This window comes from Phyllobates terribilis, unplaced genomic scaffold, assembly GCF_046119375.1.
Source record: "Phyllobates terribilis strain yellow unplaced genomic scaffold, ASM4611937v1 Scaffold_9__5_contigs__length_417890890, whole genome shotgun sequence".
NCBI lineage: Eukaryota > Metazoa > Chordata > Amphibia > Anura > Dendrobatidae > Phyllobates > Phyllobates terribilis.
Genome location: NW_027362769.1, coordinates 286,866,605 through 286,882,840, shown reverse-complemented (window position 1 = coordinate 286,882,840; position 16,236 = coordinate 286,866,605). Strand labels below are relative to the sequence as shown.

The 16,236-nt window shown below is 44.8% G+C and overlaps 1 protein-coding gene across 1 annotated transcript in view; it reads right to left on the bottom strand.

The window, feature by feature from the left end:
- Positions 1-15,053, bottom strand: part of HECW2 (HECT, C2 and WW domain containing E3 ubiquitin protein ligase 2) — a 324,205-nt gene extending 309,152 nt beyond the window's left edge. Inside the window, exon 1 of the mRNA XM_073647864.1 lies at positions 14,817-15,053. The gene's annotated coding sequence lies outside the window, so the exon portion shown is untranslated. The remainder of the gene's footprint in view (positions 1-14,816) is intronic.
- Between the last annotated feature and the right edge of the window lie 1,183 nt (positions 15,054-16,236).

Sequence of the window (16,236 nt, the reverse complement as noted above, 5' to 3'; positions counted from 1 at the left end):
TTACTCAATGTAAACTGAGCTGTGCTGCATGTTTAAAATCCGCAACAAGTCAATTTATCTTGCGGTTATGCTGACTTATCTGTACAGATTTTCCCCATAGGCTTGTATTAGATGAAAAAAATACGCAGGTAAAAAACTAACATTCCTTTATGGTGCATTTCCGCACATGAGTGTTTGGTGAGTCTTTACATCAGTATTTGGAAGCCAAAACCAGGAGTGGGTGATAAATGCAGAAGCGGTGACGTGTTTCTATTATACTTTTCCTCTGATTGTTCCACTTCTGGTGCGGCTCAATGAATGTATATTAAAAGGGGTTGTCTGGTCTTAAACTACAAGTCTGTAGTTACTCTATGTGACTGCAGACTTGTGAATCCTCACATTGCTCGCACTGTGTGCTGTGAGGATTCTCCGGTATCAGCAATCACGTGACCAAAGTATGCAACATGCATGCTCCGGTCCAGAATCTGACTGCACTGTTTCTGACCTCGTGCAATACACTTGCATTGATTACCCCAGAAACAGTCTAGTCGAATTCTAGCCGGGAGTGTGCATATCACGTACTCATGGTTTGGGGCGGGACTGTGTGTGTGTGTGTGTGTGTGTGTGTGTGTGTGTGTGTGTGTGTGTGTGTGTGTGTGTGTGTGTGTGTGTGTGTGTGTGTGTGTGTGTGTGTGTGTGTGTGTGTGTGTGTGGGGGGGGGGGGGGGCGCTCTATCTGGGGCTCTGCTTACATATTCATCTGTATGCTCTTATGACATCTCACTGTTCCTTCACTGACCTGCCTCCTATGTTACATAATGCATCTAGTAGTGCAGGGCTAGGTAAAATAGGAGGCAGGTCAGTGAACGATCAGTGAGCTGTCATAAGAGCATACAGGTGAATATGTAAGCAGAGCACCAGATAGAGCGCCCCCCACAGGCCGCCCCGAAGCATGAGCATATCATTATCTCCAAACTGAAAGTAAAGATTACACAAGAACCACAGGATGGATTTCATCAACCAAGGTATCATATTAATCAGTGTAACGTCGCCCACCTGACAGTGTATGTAGTTTACTGGGCACAATCCTGCTGACAGGTGCACATTAAGATTTCCATAATTCTTGATTCCAAAAATGTTTAGAACAGGTACTGCAAATCCATACACCAATAATTCGTACAACCAGACGGCCATCACTCTAACATGATTCTATATATTATTATTATGTTCATTTTTAATCATTTTTTGCTTTCAAATTTGAATATTTTAAAGCCAGAAAAAAATAACAATCCTAGTAATTCCATCTTTACTATTAGTGAGGCTGCACATTTCTACATAGAAATGATTATTTGCCCTTTATTCCTGTGGCCTAATATAACCTCACATTTACTGTCAAACACATGTGACTTTACAACCAACACTCAGCAAAAAGCAACCTGCTATTTCAGCCGGCACTGCACCTATTAACACAGCGGAGTAGGTGTATGAGAGAGCTCCAAGGGTAATCTCCATTCTGCTCAGCTTTTCATATAGATAGATAGATAGATTGTGAAACCACTAGGGCATTAGCCTGTTAGGGACCATGGTATTCTGAGCCTTTACCTGATGAAAATCACAATAAAAAAAGAACCCCATGACCTAAACTAAACGTAAGCACTGCAGAACCCCCTTCTAATTCTTCAATCACAATAAAGCATTCAGTTTTAGCGACACAGTACAGAATTACCCCTCACTTGACATACAAAATGGGTCTATAGTGTAGCATACGATATGTGAGCGTCTTCTAGCGTTTTTCCCCGTCTATATGCTGCAAGCCCCTCTGTACTCACGTTCACCCCCGAAGGCTGTTTGCACGTTAATTACCAGGCCATTTTTTTTACAATTCTGACCACTGTCACTTTATGAGGTAATTACTCTGGAACACTTCAACGGATCCCCCTGATTCTGAGAATGTTTTTTCGTGACATATTGTACTTCGTTATATTGGTAACATTTATCCAATATGACTTGCGTTTATTTGTGGGGGAAAAAAAAAAAAAACGCAAATGAATTTTCATGCCCTTAAATCAGAGAGATATGTCACACAAAATAGTTAATAAATAACATTTCCCACATGTCTACTTTACTTCAGCACAATTTTGGAACCAAATGTTTTTTTGTTAGTAAGTTATAAGGGTTAAAAGTTGACCAGCAATTTCTAATTTTTCCAACAAAATTTGCAAAACCATTATTCTAAAAACTGCACCCCTCAAGGTGCTCAAAACCACATTCAGGTGCTTCACTGCAATTTTTAGAATGTGGAAGAAAACAATGAACATTGAACTTTTTTTTCACAAAAATGTTACTTTAGAACCAAATTTTTTTTATTTTCGCAAGCGTAACAGGAAAAAATGGACACTAAAATTTGTTCTTCAATTTCTCCTGAGCACGCCGATACCCCATATGTGGGAGAAAACCACTGTTTGGGCGCACAGCAAGGCTCGGAAGGGAAGGAGCGCCATTTGACTTTTTGAATGTAAAATTTACTGGAATGATTAGCGGACGCCATGTCGCGTTTGAGGAGCCCCTGATGTGCCTAAACAGTGGAAACCCCCACAAGTGACCCCATTTTGGAAACTACACCCCTCAAAGATTTTATCAAGGGGTATAATGAACATATTGAACCCAGAGGTACAACATAGAATTTGATAACATTAGGTCATCATACTGAATATGTTGTCATTAGTCTTGAGCGCAAGTGCTCGCTACTTGAATTTGCATCGGGTATTCGAGTATGCACCAAGTATCGCGGGTGCTCGAATGACATGCTCGAGTCCCCGCCCCACATGTTTCACGGTTGATAGACACCCAAAAAAAAACATGCGGGGATTGCTCGTGCATGGACTCAAGCATGTCATTCGAGCACCCACAATACTCGGTGCATACTCAAGCACACGATGCAAACTCAAGTAACGAGCACTTGTGCTCAACACTGGTCGCCATATCATCTTTTTTTTTTTCTTTAGCTTTGAAAAAATCCCAACCCCAACACAACCCTAACTCTAACACAAACCTAACTCCAACCCTAACCCTAACTGTAACCCGAATCTTAATCTTAAAACAACCCTAACCCTATCCTGAGGGATCCATTCACTATAGTGAGGCAGCAGAGTTACTCTGGACTCCGTCTGGCCCGTTGATCTGTGTCTTTTTTTTCTGAGGTTCACAAAACTGTGGCCGACGGCACTTTTATGCAGGCCTAAAGGATCACAGGCCAGACTGCATCCATTGTGCTTCCATCTGCCTCATTACAGGGAATCTTTTGCCGGGGGTTTCATCTGAATCACATATTTCAGAGATTTACACGGAAACCTCGGTGTAAGCGCTCAGAGCAGAGCGCAGGACTTGTGAATCCTCACATTGCTCGCACTGTGTGCTGTGAGGATTCTCCGGTATCAGCAATCACGTGACCAAAGTATGCAACATGCATGCTCCGGTCCAGAATCTGACTGCACTGTTTCTGACCTCGTGCAATACACTTGCATTGAGTACCCCAGAAACAGTCTAGTCGAATTCTAGCCGGGAGTGTGCATATCACGTACTCATGGTTTGGGGCGGGACTGTGTGTGTGTGTGTGTGTGTGTGTGTGTGTGTGTGTGTGTGTGTGTGTGTGTGTGTGTGTGTGTGTGTGTGTGTGTGTGTGTGTGTGTGTGTGTATGTGTATGTGGGGGGGGGGGGGGCGGCCTGTGGGGGGCGCTCTATCTGGTGCTCTGCTTACATATTCATCTGTATGCTCTTATGACAGCTCACTGTTCCTTCACTGACCTGCCTCCTATGTTACATAATGCATCTAGTAGTGCAGGGCTAGGTAAAATAGGAGGCAGGTCAGTGAACGATCAGTGAGCTGTCATAAGAGTAAGCCAAACCTCCGACTCAGACTCCAACTCCTCAATATCCATGACACCAACTCTGACTCCCTGATACATGGCTCATGTTTAAGTGATAAATGTACTGCAGCACAGATTCATCTCAGCTAAAAGTCTAGACCATTAGATCAGGAATAGGACAGACATTTATCGGACATTAAATAACTTTCCCAAATTCTAATGAAAAAAATATTCCCGACAAACTGCATTTAACTACTGTACCCAATTTATTATATATTTTAGGAGTCGGTCCATTTTATACAGACTCCGACTGCATCAAAATGGACACCGACTCAGACTCCACAGCCCTGCAGGATACATGCGAGTCGAGCCATACCACGATCTTTGGGAGGCAGAATGAACAAATCAGCAGCATGTGAAGAATTGGTTTTATTTATTTTTTACACCGTTCCTCATGTGGTATAAGTGATTAGATGACTTTATTCTTCGGGTCGGTGCAATTACAGCGATACCAGATTTATATCAGGTTTCTATGTTTGCCAGCTGTCACACACTAAAAGATGCTTCTTTTTTTAAAAAAAAAACACTAGTTTTTGCATCGCCAGATTTTGAGAGCTATAATTTTGCCATATTTCGGCCAACAGAGTCATGCAAGGGCTTGTCTTTTGTGGGACAAGTTGACGATTTTATTGGTACCATTTTCGGGCATGTGACATCTTTTGATCGCTTTCTATTCCGATTTTTGGGAGGCAGAATAAACAAAAACCAACAATTCAGGATTTTTTTTTTTTTTATGCTGTTCCACGTGTGGTAAAATTGATAAGGCAGCTTTATTCTTCGGGTCAGTACATTTACAGCGATACTACATTTATATTATTTTTTGGCGCTTTTACACAATAAACTATTTTATAGAAAAAAGGGAAAAAAAAGAGCCATAAAGCTGTAAGGCGGCTTGTTTTTTTGCGAGACAAGATGACGCGTTTTATTCCACTTTTTGTTCGGCGGTATGATAAACTAAGCAAAAAACGTTGCTTTATCATCTTTTTTTTTACCATGTCCACTAAAGGGGTAAACTAGTGGGACAGTTTTATAGGTCAGGTCGTTCCGGACGCGGCGATACCAAATGTGTGTACTTTTATTGTTTTTTTTTTCATAATATTTATTTATGTGTACAATATACACTGCTCAAAAAAATAAAGGGAACACTCAAATAACACATCCTAGATCTGAATGAATGAAATATTCTCATTGAATACTTTGCTCTGTACAAAGTTGAATGTACTGACAGCAAAATCGCACAAAAATCATCAATGGAAATCAAATTTATTAACCAATGGAGGCCTGGATTTGGAGTCACCCCCAAAATTAAAGTGGAAAAACACACTACAGGCTGATCCAACTTTGATGTAATGTCCTTAAAACAAGTCAAAATGAGGCTCAGTATTGTGTGTGGCCTCCACGTGCCTGTATGACCTCCCTGCAACACCTGGGCATGCTCATGATGAGGTTTTGGATGGTCTCCTGTGGGATCTCCTCCCAGACCTGGACTAAAGCATCTGCCAACTCCTGGACAGTCTGTGGTTGGTGGATGGAGCGAGACATGATGTCCCAGATGTGCTCAATCGGATTCAGGTCTGGGGAACGGGCAGGCCAGTCCATAGCTTCAATGCCTTCACCTTGCAGGAACTCCTGACACACTCCAGCCACATGAGGTCTGGCATTGTCCTGCATTATCAGGAACCCAGGGCCAACCGCACCAGCATACGGTCTCACAAGGGGTCTGAGGATCTCATGTCGGTACCTAATGGCAAGCTACCTCTGGCGAGCACATGGAGGGCTGTGCGGCCCTCCAAGGAAATGCCACCCCACACCATTACTGACCCATTGCCAAACCGGTCATGCTGAAGGATGTTGCGGGCAGCAGATCTCTCTCCACGGCGTCTCCAGACTCTGTCACGTCTGTCACATGTGCTCAGTGTGAACCTGCTTTCATCTGTGAAGAGCACAAGACGCCAGTGGCGACTTTGCCAATCCTGGTGTTCTGTGGCAAATGCCAAGCGTCCTGCACGGTGTTGGGCTGTGAGCACAACCCCCATCTGTGGACGTCGGGCCCTCATGGAGTCGGGGCATGCAGGAGGTCATTTTGCAGGGCTCTGGCAGTGCTCCTCCTGTTCCTCCTTGCACGAAGGCGGAGGCAGTGGTCCTGCTGCTGGGTTGTTGCCCTCCTACGGCCCCCTCTAAGTCTCCTGGTAGCACCTCCAGCCTCTGGACACTACGCTGACAGACACAGCAAACCTTCTTGCCACAACTCGCATTGATGTACCATCCTGGATGAGCTGCACTACCTGAGCAACTTCTGTGGGTTGTAGAGTCCATCTCATGCTACCACGAGTGTAAAAGAACAACCGACATTCAAAAGTGACCAAAACATCAGCCAGAAGCCATTGGCACGGAGATGTGGTCTGTGGTCCCCACCTGCAGAACCACTCCTTCATTGAATGTGTCTTGATAATTGCCAATAATTTGCATCTATTGTCTATTCCATTTGCACAACAGCATGTGAAATTGATTGCCAATCAGTGTTGCTTCCTAAGTGGTTTACTTAGAGTTATATTCTGTTTAGTGTTGTTGAGTGTTCCCTTTATTTTTTTGAGAAGTATATACAGTACAGACCAAAAGTTTGGACACACCTTCTCATTTAAAGATTTTTCTGCATTTTCATGACTTTGAAAATTGTACAGTCACACTGAAGGCATCAAAACGATGAATTAACACATGTGGAATGATATGCTTAACAAAAAAGTGTGAAACAACTGAAAATATGTCTTATATTCTAGGTTCTTCAAAGTAGCCACCTTTTGCTTTGATGACTGCTTTGCACACTCTTGGCATTCTCTTGATGAGCTTCAAGAGGTAGTCACCGGAAATGGTTTTCACTTCACAGGTGTGCCCTGTCAGGTTTAATAAGTGGGATTTCTTGCCTTATAAATGGGGTTGGGACCATCAGTTGTGTTGTGCAGAAGTCAGGTGGATACATAGCTGATAGTCCTACTGAATAGACTGTTAGAATTTGTATTATGGCAAGAAAAAAGTAGCTAAGTAAAGAAAAACGAGTGGCCATCATTACTTTAAGAAATGAAGGTCAGTCAGTCCAAAAAATTGGGCAAACTTTGAAAGTGTCCCCAAGTGCAGTTGCAAAAACCATGAAGAGCTACAAAGAAACTGGCTCACATGAGGACCGCCCCAGGAAAGGAAGACCAAGAGTCACCTCTGCTTCTGAGGATAAGTTTATCCGAGTCACCAGCCTCAGAAATCGCAGGTTAACAGCAGCTCAGATTAGAGACTAGGTCAATGCCACACAGAGTTCTAGCAGCAGACACATCTCAACAGGACAATGACCCCAAACACACCTCCAGGCTGTGTAAGGGCTATTTGACCAAGAAGGAGAGTGATGGGGTGCTAATCCAGATGACCTGGCCTCCACAGTCACCAGACCTGAACCCAATCAAGATGGTTTGGGGTGAGCTGGACCGCAGAGTGAAGGCAAAAGGGCCAACAAGTGCTAAGCATCTCTGGGAACTCCTTCAAGATTGTTGGAAGACCATTTCCGGTGACTACCTCTTCAAGCTCATCAAGAGAATGCCAAGAGTGTGCAAAGCAGTCATCAAAGCAAAAGGTGGCTACTTTGAAGAATCTAGAATATAAGACATATTTTCAGTTGTTTCACGCTTTTTTGTTAAGTATATAATTCCACATGTGTTAATTCATAGTTTTGATGCCTTCAGTGTGAATGTACAATTTTCAAAGTGATGAAAATACAGAAAAATCTTTAAATGAGAAGGTGTGTCCAAACTTTTGGTCTGTACTGTACATATACACACACACACACATACTGTGGCTGTGGGTGGTGGGAGGTTGTGAGGGGAGCTGCAGCGGCGGAGGAGTGGGGCACAGGAGGCAGTAGCCTGCTGCTGCATCCTACATTGTGCCCGCTGCTAAAGAAAATGAATATTCAGTGCTCCCCACACCAATCAGTGACTATTCCGGTACAGCATCTCACAGTGTGAGGGCGCATGGCAGTTACGCCATGCGCCGCTCACACAGTGAGATCCCTGTCGGCAGCAGAGCAGGACTGCAGACAGGAGGGGAGTCTAATTGTTTATTTTTTTTTGTGCAGCATGATGGGGATCAGGGGGTGCCAACCATATCAGGAAGAGGGATGAGGGGGCCATATACATACCAGGAAGAGGGATGAGGGATGCCATACATACCAGGATGAGGGGGGCCATGCATACCAGGATGGGGATAAGGGGTGACATGTATATAAGGATGGGGGCCACGTATAACAGGAAGGAGGGGCCATATATACCAGGATGGGGGATATTACCCCTATACGATTGTCAGCACCAGATCCCCTCCCCCTTAACAGGGCATCATGACCACATTTTTTGCTTAAAGGGGTTTCCCCAAGAACAAAAGTTAATTTTATCAATAGATCTTGAAATGGTAAGTTCTACAATTGGATGTATTTAAATAAAATGTTCCTGTGTTGGGATAATCTTATAAATGTGCCCCTGCTGTGTACTGTGTAATGTCTGTGTCTCACAGTACAGGAACATGGTCTGATCATACCACAGCTCCTGGGCAGGGGAGGAAGCAAAAGAGAGTATACAGACATTACAGCAGGGGATCACAGCTGATTCTTTCTTTGAAATAAAACATAGTTGAAAAACAGGCAGGAGCTGTGGTATGATCAGACCATGTTTGAAACACAGCTATTACACAGGGGCACATTTATAAGATTAAATAAAATCTTTCTGTGCTGAGATAAACACATCCAATTGTGGAACTTATTATTATTAAAAGATCTATTGATTAAAATTAAGTTTAGTTCGTGGGAAAACCCCTTTAATTTTTTTTTCTATTTTCCTCTTCTAAAACCTAGGTGCGTCTTATAGTCCGAAAAATACGGTATGTGTTTAAGGCCCCATTCACACTTCTGACTTTCATGTCTATGTTTTGTTGTTTTTTTTGAGTTGTTTGAGTTAGTCTATAGGCTTTTTGACATGTGTGTATTTTTTGTGGACTGATTTATGATACTGACTCGAGTTTGGTCCAATTGGTTTGAATTCACCCATTCAAACGAATGAGCCCGAGAATAAAACATAATATTCCATCCATGCTGCATCCGTGTGCTGTCTGATGATCACGGACTAATGATAAGAGAAGCTTGGAAAACTTACATCCATTTTGGTCTTTCTCATACTAGAAAAACGAATGAAACACTTAGCTAAACCAGATACTTGGACCACAAAATGATGAAGATCGGCTTCAGCACACTGATGGAAACTTTTTTTCCATACCAGAAAAAAAAAACGGGTATGTGAATTCGGCCTAAGGCCACGGCCCCACCATCAGTATTTTTTCTCAGGAGTGGAGCCAAAACAAGGAGTGTGTGATAAATGCAGAATTTGTGACTTGTTTCTATTATACAGTGGGAAAAAAGTATTTAGTCAGCCACCAATTGTGCAAGCTCAAGATGAGGTCGGCCTGTAATTGACATCATAGGTAGACCTCAACCATGAGAGACAAAATGAGAAAACAAATCCTGAAAATCACATTGTCTGCCTGATTTCGAAATAAAAAATTTTCTAATTTTGGTGGAAAATAAGTATTTGGTCACCTACAAACAAGCAATATTTCTGGCTCTCACAGATCTGTAACTTCTTCTTTAAGAGGCTCCTCTGTCCTCCGCTCATTACCGGTAGTACTGGAACCTGTTTGAACTTGTTGTCAGTATAAAAGACACATGTCCTCAACCTTAAACAGTCACACACCAAACTCCACTACGGTGAAGACTAGTGTTGAGCGAATTTGTTTGGCATTTCAAAATCGGGTTTGTGTTCGGGGTTCCGGCTTGTTCGCGCCCAAAAAATCTGCTCCTCCCATGAACATCCCTGATTTGGCAATTATCTGCGTGACAGCGTGTTAAATCAGGGATGTTCATGGACAGAGCCGATTTTTTGGGCGCGAACAAGCCGGAACCCCTAATACGAACCCGATTTTGAAATGCCGAACAAATTCGCTCAACACTGGTGAAGACCAAAGAGCTGTCGAAGGACACCAGAAGACACCAAGGATATAGCCACATGTATGAGGGTTTTCATCAAGGACCAGTTGGTCCTTGCTGAACTACAAACATGTGATTCAGAACAGAATCGGAATGCCGCTGGGAAACAAAGAAGATGTTGATCGATAAGTAAACACATCGACATTACTTTACATACTGTAGGAAAACTAGGTAGGACTCGTTTTAATCTTAGCACTGCAGGTCTTGATTAGATGCACCTGACTAGCTTTGACTAAGAACCAGGACATGTGTTCAGCTTGGTCTCTCTCAGTCAGTTGGGGGAGCAGAGCAGAGCAATTGTGTTGGAGCCAGGGAGAGAGAAGCCAGAGTCTCTCTGAGAGGAGACTGCACAGGCCGTGTGCACTAAACTGCAAGTATCACTGGTTGCTAAGGATGATAGCTGTTTTGTTTGGCCGGACTGGTGCTAGCTCAGCCGTGTAGGAGTAGCCAGGGTCTGTCCTGTTTAGTTAGACAAGGCTGGGGATTTATGTTTATGGTTTTGTTTTCAGTGCTGCGCCAGCTGTGGAAATAGACATCCCACTCTGGATCCACTGGAGAGACAGCAGACGAGTAAATGTCTTGTGTTATTTTTAACACATTTGTGCCACCAGTAAATTGTTTATAGGGGCTGGACAACCCCTTTAATGACTCTGCTCCACTACATCCATAGAACAAACATTTAAGTTCTTGTTTTTTAAGTGTAAGGACTTTTACAAAGTCATAAGAATCCGGTACCTGTGTGAACGCGGCCTTCTGCTGAGCAGGAATCCCTATAAAACTTCCTGATAAGGGAATGGCATTTTTTTATGTGAGTGCTACTTTCATTTTGTACGCACAAAGGCTAAAACCTACCAAAATCATGTGTGAGCGGCACATGTGAACGATGCATGATAGAAGTGTCTACTATACAGCCCTACCATCAACCATGATTGTATCTGAACAGGCTATTAAAGCCCTGAAAATGCAGGAATGTAAATGGATAAAGTATCATATGCTGCACACAGAGGACTACCTGGCCTAGTTTAGTAGCTGTGCCATGTCCTAAATTGGTCTGCACTACACGTAAATACTGTCCTATCTCCGAACTGGCAGAATTTGGGTCCATCAAATCTGCGCAAACTACAAAAGAATCAAGCCATGTCTAATGTATACTACAGCGTCTGAAATCTTTACACTTCTACAAAATAGCACTCTATGATGGATAAGAGTCCAACTATCAAGATATAGCATATCCCAGGGAAGAAGCAAAGCATACACCAGACACTGGCATCTAAGGAAGGGAGAGGTTGGGGGGGTGGGGGGTCGTTTTTTTTGTGATGATGATTTCTGCTAGCATTTCTGCTTAGACAAGGCTGAGTCACTTAAAGGGGGTTTCCACTTTTAGAAAAGTGAACTCCAAATGATTCCTGTAAGGTAACAAAGACAGGCAGTACTCACCCTCCCCCGCCTCAGCGCCTGATCCGCTGCTGAGCTCAGTGATTGTTTGCAGCGATGATGTGCGCTGTCGCTGTGACATCCCTGCTGAGTCAGACAGCAGCGGCAGGGAGCAGGAGGATGACTAGTATCTGTCGTTTATTATTTTACCTTACAGGAATCTCTTGGGGGTCACTATTTTTTCTAAAAGTGGAAAAACCCCTTTAAATTGGGTTTTCTAGTAAGATAATATTGATGGCTTCTCTTTAAGATAGGGCGATACCAGATTGGTGTGGGTGCGACGACCGGCATTCCCGCTGATCAGCTGCTCCCAATGCCAGCAGCGGAAGAATATGATCAGCTTCAAGGCTGCAACTGCAGAGTGGCCAGGTACTGCGGATCCACACCTAGTCATTCAGACAGGGGTGTATGTGCAGCACCCCGCCACAGCCACCATGCAGGTGATGGTGCTGTGCAGCACTGCAACTAATCACATCCTGCACCCAAAACACCTGATCAGCCAGCAATTTTAAAGGACTGGAAAATCCCTTTAAAGGGTGTGTTCAATCTGTGTCCTTTTTCATTGGTTTATATTGTCCATTTTTAAAGCAGACTTTTCGGGAATTGCTCCTTTTTCTCAGTTTTGTAAACCTAAATGTCTTTAGCATTTTTTGGTGGCTTCCTGAGCGCTTTCTCAACTTCTTTTCCACCATTGCTGGGTTGTGGTTTTTTTAGCCTTTTTTGGCTCTTTTTACTGACGTTTGCAGGATTTGTTTTAAATGCACTAAATAATGAAGGAAACACTGACACTCAAAAATATGCCTGGGCGTTCTTTTAACCTTCCCATTTCTTCTATTGTGAAGTATTGAAGGGAATCTTTCTGATGTAGGTAAAGGGACCTTGAATCCAACAATGTATCATTCAGATTACTGGGGGCAGCCATTCTCACACAATCAGAGCTTTTAGATTTAGCATGAAGCACAGCCGAGAAAGCTAACCCCGTCCACACCAGGCTCTGTATATACAATGTCCATAGACAGTGAGGGGTCTGTCACAGGAGGGGGCGTTGCTGGACCAGGACCAGTTAGACACAGCAATGATGAGCTACTGGTGCTAAAACAAACAAAAACATGGAGTTTGATAAGTGACACATCCCTGAAATCTGTGTTTCAGCCTCTATCTCTTGCTGTCTTCAGATTACATAGCAAAAACTTGCTGACAGGTTTCCTTTAAGCATCTTCCTAGTGGAAACGTATTTCTCTTAGCCGCGTCTTTGAAAGCCTAGTATCTAGGGGTAATATTTCTCCTTGAGAGTGATGTGTTAAGCACGTCAGGTGAGGAGACTTTTAAAGCCACAATGTAAATTGTATCTTCAGAGAGGAAGAGGACTATACCTCTAGTACCACCTACAGGAAGAAGCAATCCTAAAAGTCAATAGTGACCCTTTAACGAAACACAGTGTCTGCAAATTGAGTTTCTGGTATTGCCTTTTATCCTAAGTCATGTGATAAGGCTCCTTAAAGGGTCGCTATTGACTTTTAGAAATGCTACTTCCTGTAGGTAGCACTAGAGGTATAGTCCTCTTCCTCTCTGAAGAGACAATTTGAAAGCCTAAACATATGAATAGGAAATTGTTTTCCCATACACATTAACAGGAACATGCTTCTGATTTTTTGGGGAGATTTCTCTGCTATTTTTTTTTAGCAGACCCGCTTGAAAACCTGTGAGAAAAGACGCAGCATGAGCATAACCTAAAATGTTAACTCAATTTGTGCCAAAAAAATGGTGTACATGCCTTGTATCAGATGAATGATGTGTTTTATGCTCCTTTAGCTCCACACATTAGAGTTTAGAAAAGTGTCTAGAAAGAACATCAGATTGTGATATCAGAACATCCAAGGACACCCCGGGCAAGGCACTTGTAGCCAATCGCAGACCTCTGCAGTCATGTAACCGAAGCAGAGAAGTCGTCACTTTGGATCCCGGAGCAGCCCACTCTGGACCCACTGTGGAGACAGCAGGAGAGTACACCTCTTCTGTTATCTTTAACACATCTGTGCCACCAGTAAATTGCTTCTTGTGGCTGGACAACCCCTTTAATGTTTCTACCCCAGTAAGTCCATAGAACAAAGTTTCTAAGTGTTGGTTTTTGTTTGGTTTTCTAGAAAAGTCCTCCCACAAAAAAAATCAGTCATTGAGTGTTAAAGGAAACCAGAGAACCCAGACGACACCTATGAAAATACACGGAGAACAGAATAACTTTATGTAAACGGTGTCCTTGGTGGCAACTGAAACCCAGGACGCCGGGTCCAAGTTCAAATTGCTGGCATATCGTTCTGCCAATATTGGAGAATATACCACTGCATGACATATGAGCAATGATATTCTGCACATGAAGTAGGAGTGCTCTCCATCCCGTGGACGGGCCCGTGGAGGAGGGCTCTCCATCCCGTGGACGGGCCCGTGGAGGAGGGCTCTCCATCCCGTGGACGGGCCCGTGGAGGAGGGCTCTCCATCCCGTGGACGGGCCCGTGGAGGAGGGCTCTCCATTCCGTGGACGGGCCCGTGGAGGAGGGCTCTCCATCCCGTGGACGGGCCCGTGGAGGAGGGCTCTCCATCCCGTGGACGGGCCCGTGGAGGAGGGCTCTCCATCCCGTGGACGGGCCCGTGGAGGAGGGCTCTCCATCCCGTGGACGGGCCAGTGGAGGAGGGCTCTCCATCCCGTGGACGGGCCCGTGGAGGAGGGCTCTCCATCCCGTGGACGGGCCCGTGGAGGAGGGCTCTCCATCCCGTGGACGGGCCCGTGGAGGAGGGCTCTCCATCCCGTGGAGGAGGGCTCTCCATCCCATGGACGGGCCCGTGGAGAAGGTCTCTCCATCCCGTGGAGCTGTGCCACCTGAGGACGGGCCAGATCTCCAATGAGGAGAGTGAGTAGTGAATGAGCTTGGTGCGGCCACGTCTTGTCAGGAGACACTGATGGGAAAAGCCCTCCCACCTCCCCCACTCCTGCATCAGCAGCTTATTACCATGGTGTCTGAGTGCCATGTCACTGGGGTATTCCCCACACAATGCCAATTAACCATTGCCTGCCCACTGCCACAAGTCTCCCCACATATTCTGCAGCGCTCCATCCATTACTGGTGAGGGAGGACCAGATGGTGGGAATCACTGTCGCATATTTTAAAGCCTTCTGCAGGATGAAGATGGAAACCATCAGGGCTGAGACTTCTCACTAATCAGCTCCAGATTTCTACATGTGCAGAAGCAGGATTGCAAATAAACAATAACACCCCATCCACAATGTGGGCACCATGCCCTGCCCGTACAGCCGCCCTGTATATGGGCACAGGATAAGGATATGCCTGGGGAATAAGACGCGTGCTGATAAATAATGCATGCAATGCCTGGGCTGCGCTGCTGGCCACATACCTAGCGCTGTACAGCGAGCACGTCCATGGCTCAGCGCTGGGCAGATGTGCCCGGACCAGGCGGCTCCTCCTCACAGCCAAACACAAAGGCGATTCAGGTAGAAGGACGGATCTGCCCCGATCCCTGCGCCCCCGGGATCCGCCGTATCCTGACCGCTGGGTGACGAGGGATTATGTGCACTGTCAACTGCTGCTCGCGCAGGACCATGTAAGGAGCGATGTGATTGGCCGCTGGCACCCTCTTCTGCATTGGCTGACGTCTCAGCAGCTGCCATTGGCTGAGGCGCATTGTAGCGTGCACGAAGTATGAGAGCCGAAATCGTCAATTCTTCGTGGTGGACGGTCTCATAGCGGTCATCTCCGGGGTCTACCACTACGCTCTCACCGGGGCAAGACACCCAGGGGATACAGGACTCTGTACACTATACACACAGCTCTGGCTCCTCTGTGTATATATTACACGCTGCTCCTCCTCTGTGTATATATTACACGCTGCTCCTCCTCTGTGTATATATTACACACTGCTCCTCCTCTGTGTATATATTACACGCGCTGCTCCTCCTCTGTGTATATATTACACACTGCTCCTCCTCTGTGTATATATTACACACTGCTCCTCCTCTGTGTATATATTACACCCGCTGCTCCTCCTCTGTGTATATATTACACACTGCTCCTCCTCTGTGTATATATTACACACTGCTCCTCCTCTGTGTATATATTACACACTGCTCCTCCTCTGTGTATATATTACACGCTGCTCCTCCTCTGTGTATATATTACACGCGCTGCTCGTCTGTGTATATATTACACGCGCTGCTCCTCCTCTGTGTATATGTTACACACTGCTCCTCCTCTGTGTCTATATTACACGCTGCTCCTCCTCTGTGTATATATTACACACTGCTCCTCCTCTGTGTCTATATTACACACTGCTCCTCCTCTGTGTATATGTTACACACTGCTCCTCCTCTGTGTATATATTACACGCTGCTCCTCCTCTGTGTATATATTACACGCGCTGCTCCTCCTCTGTGTATATATTACACACTGCTCCTCCTCTGTGTATATATTACACACTGCTCCTCCTCTGTGTATATATTACACACTGCTCCTCCTCTGTGTATATATTACACGCGCTGCTCCTCCTCTGTGTATATATTACACACTGCTCCTCCTCTGTGTCTATATTACACGCTGCTCCTCCTCTGTGTATATATTACACGCACTGCTCCTCCTCTGTGTATATATTACACACTGCTCCTCCTCTGTGTATATATTACACACTGCTCCTCCTCTGTGTATATATTACACACTGCTCCTCCTCTGTGTATATATTACACACTGCTCCTCCTCTGTGTATATATTACACGCACTGCTCCTCCTCTGTGTATATATTACACGCACTGCTCCTCCTCTGT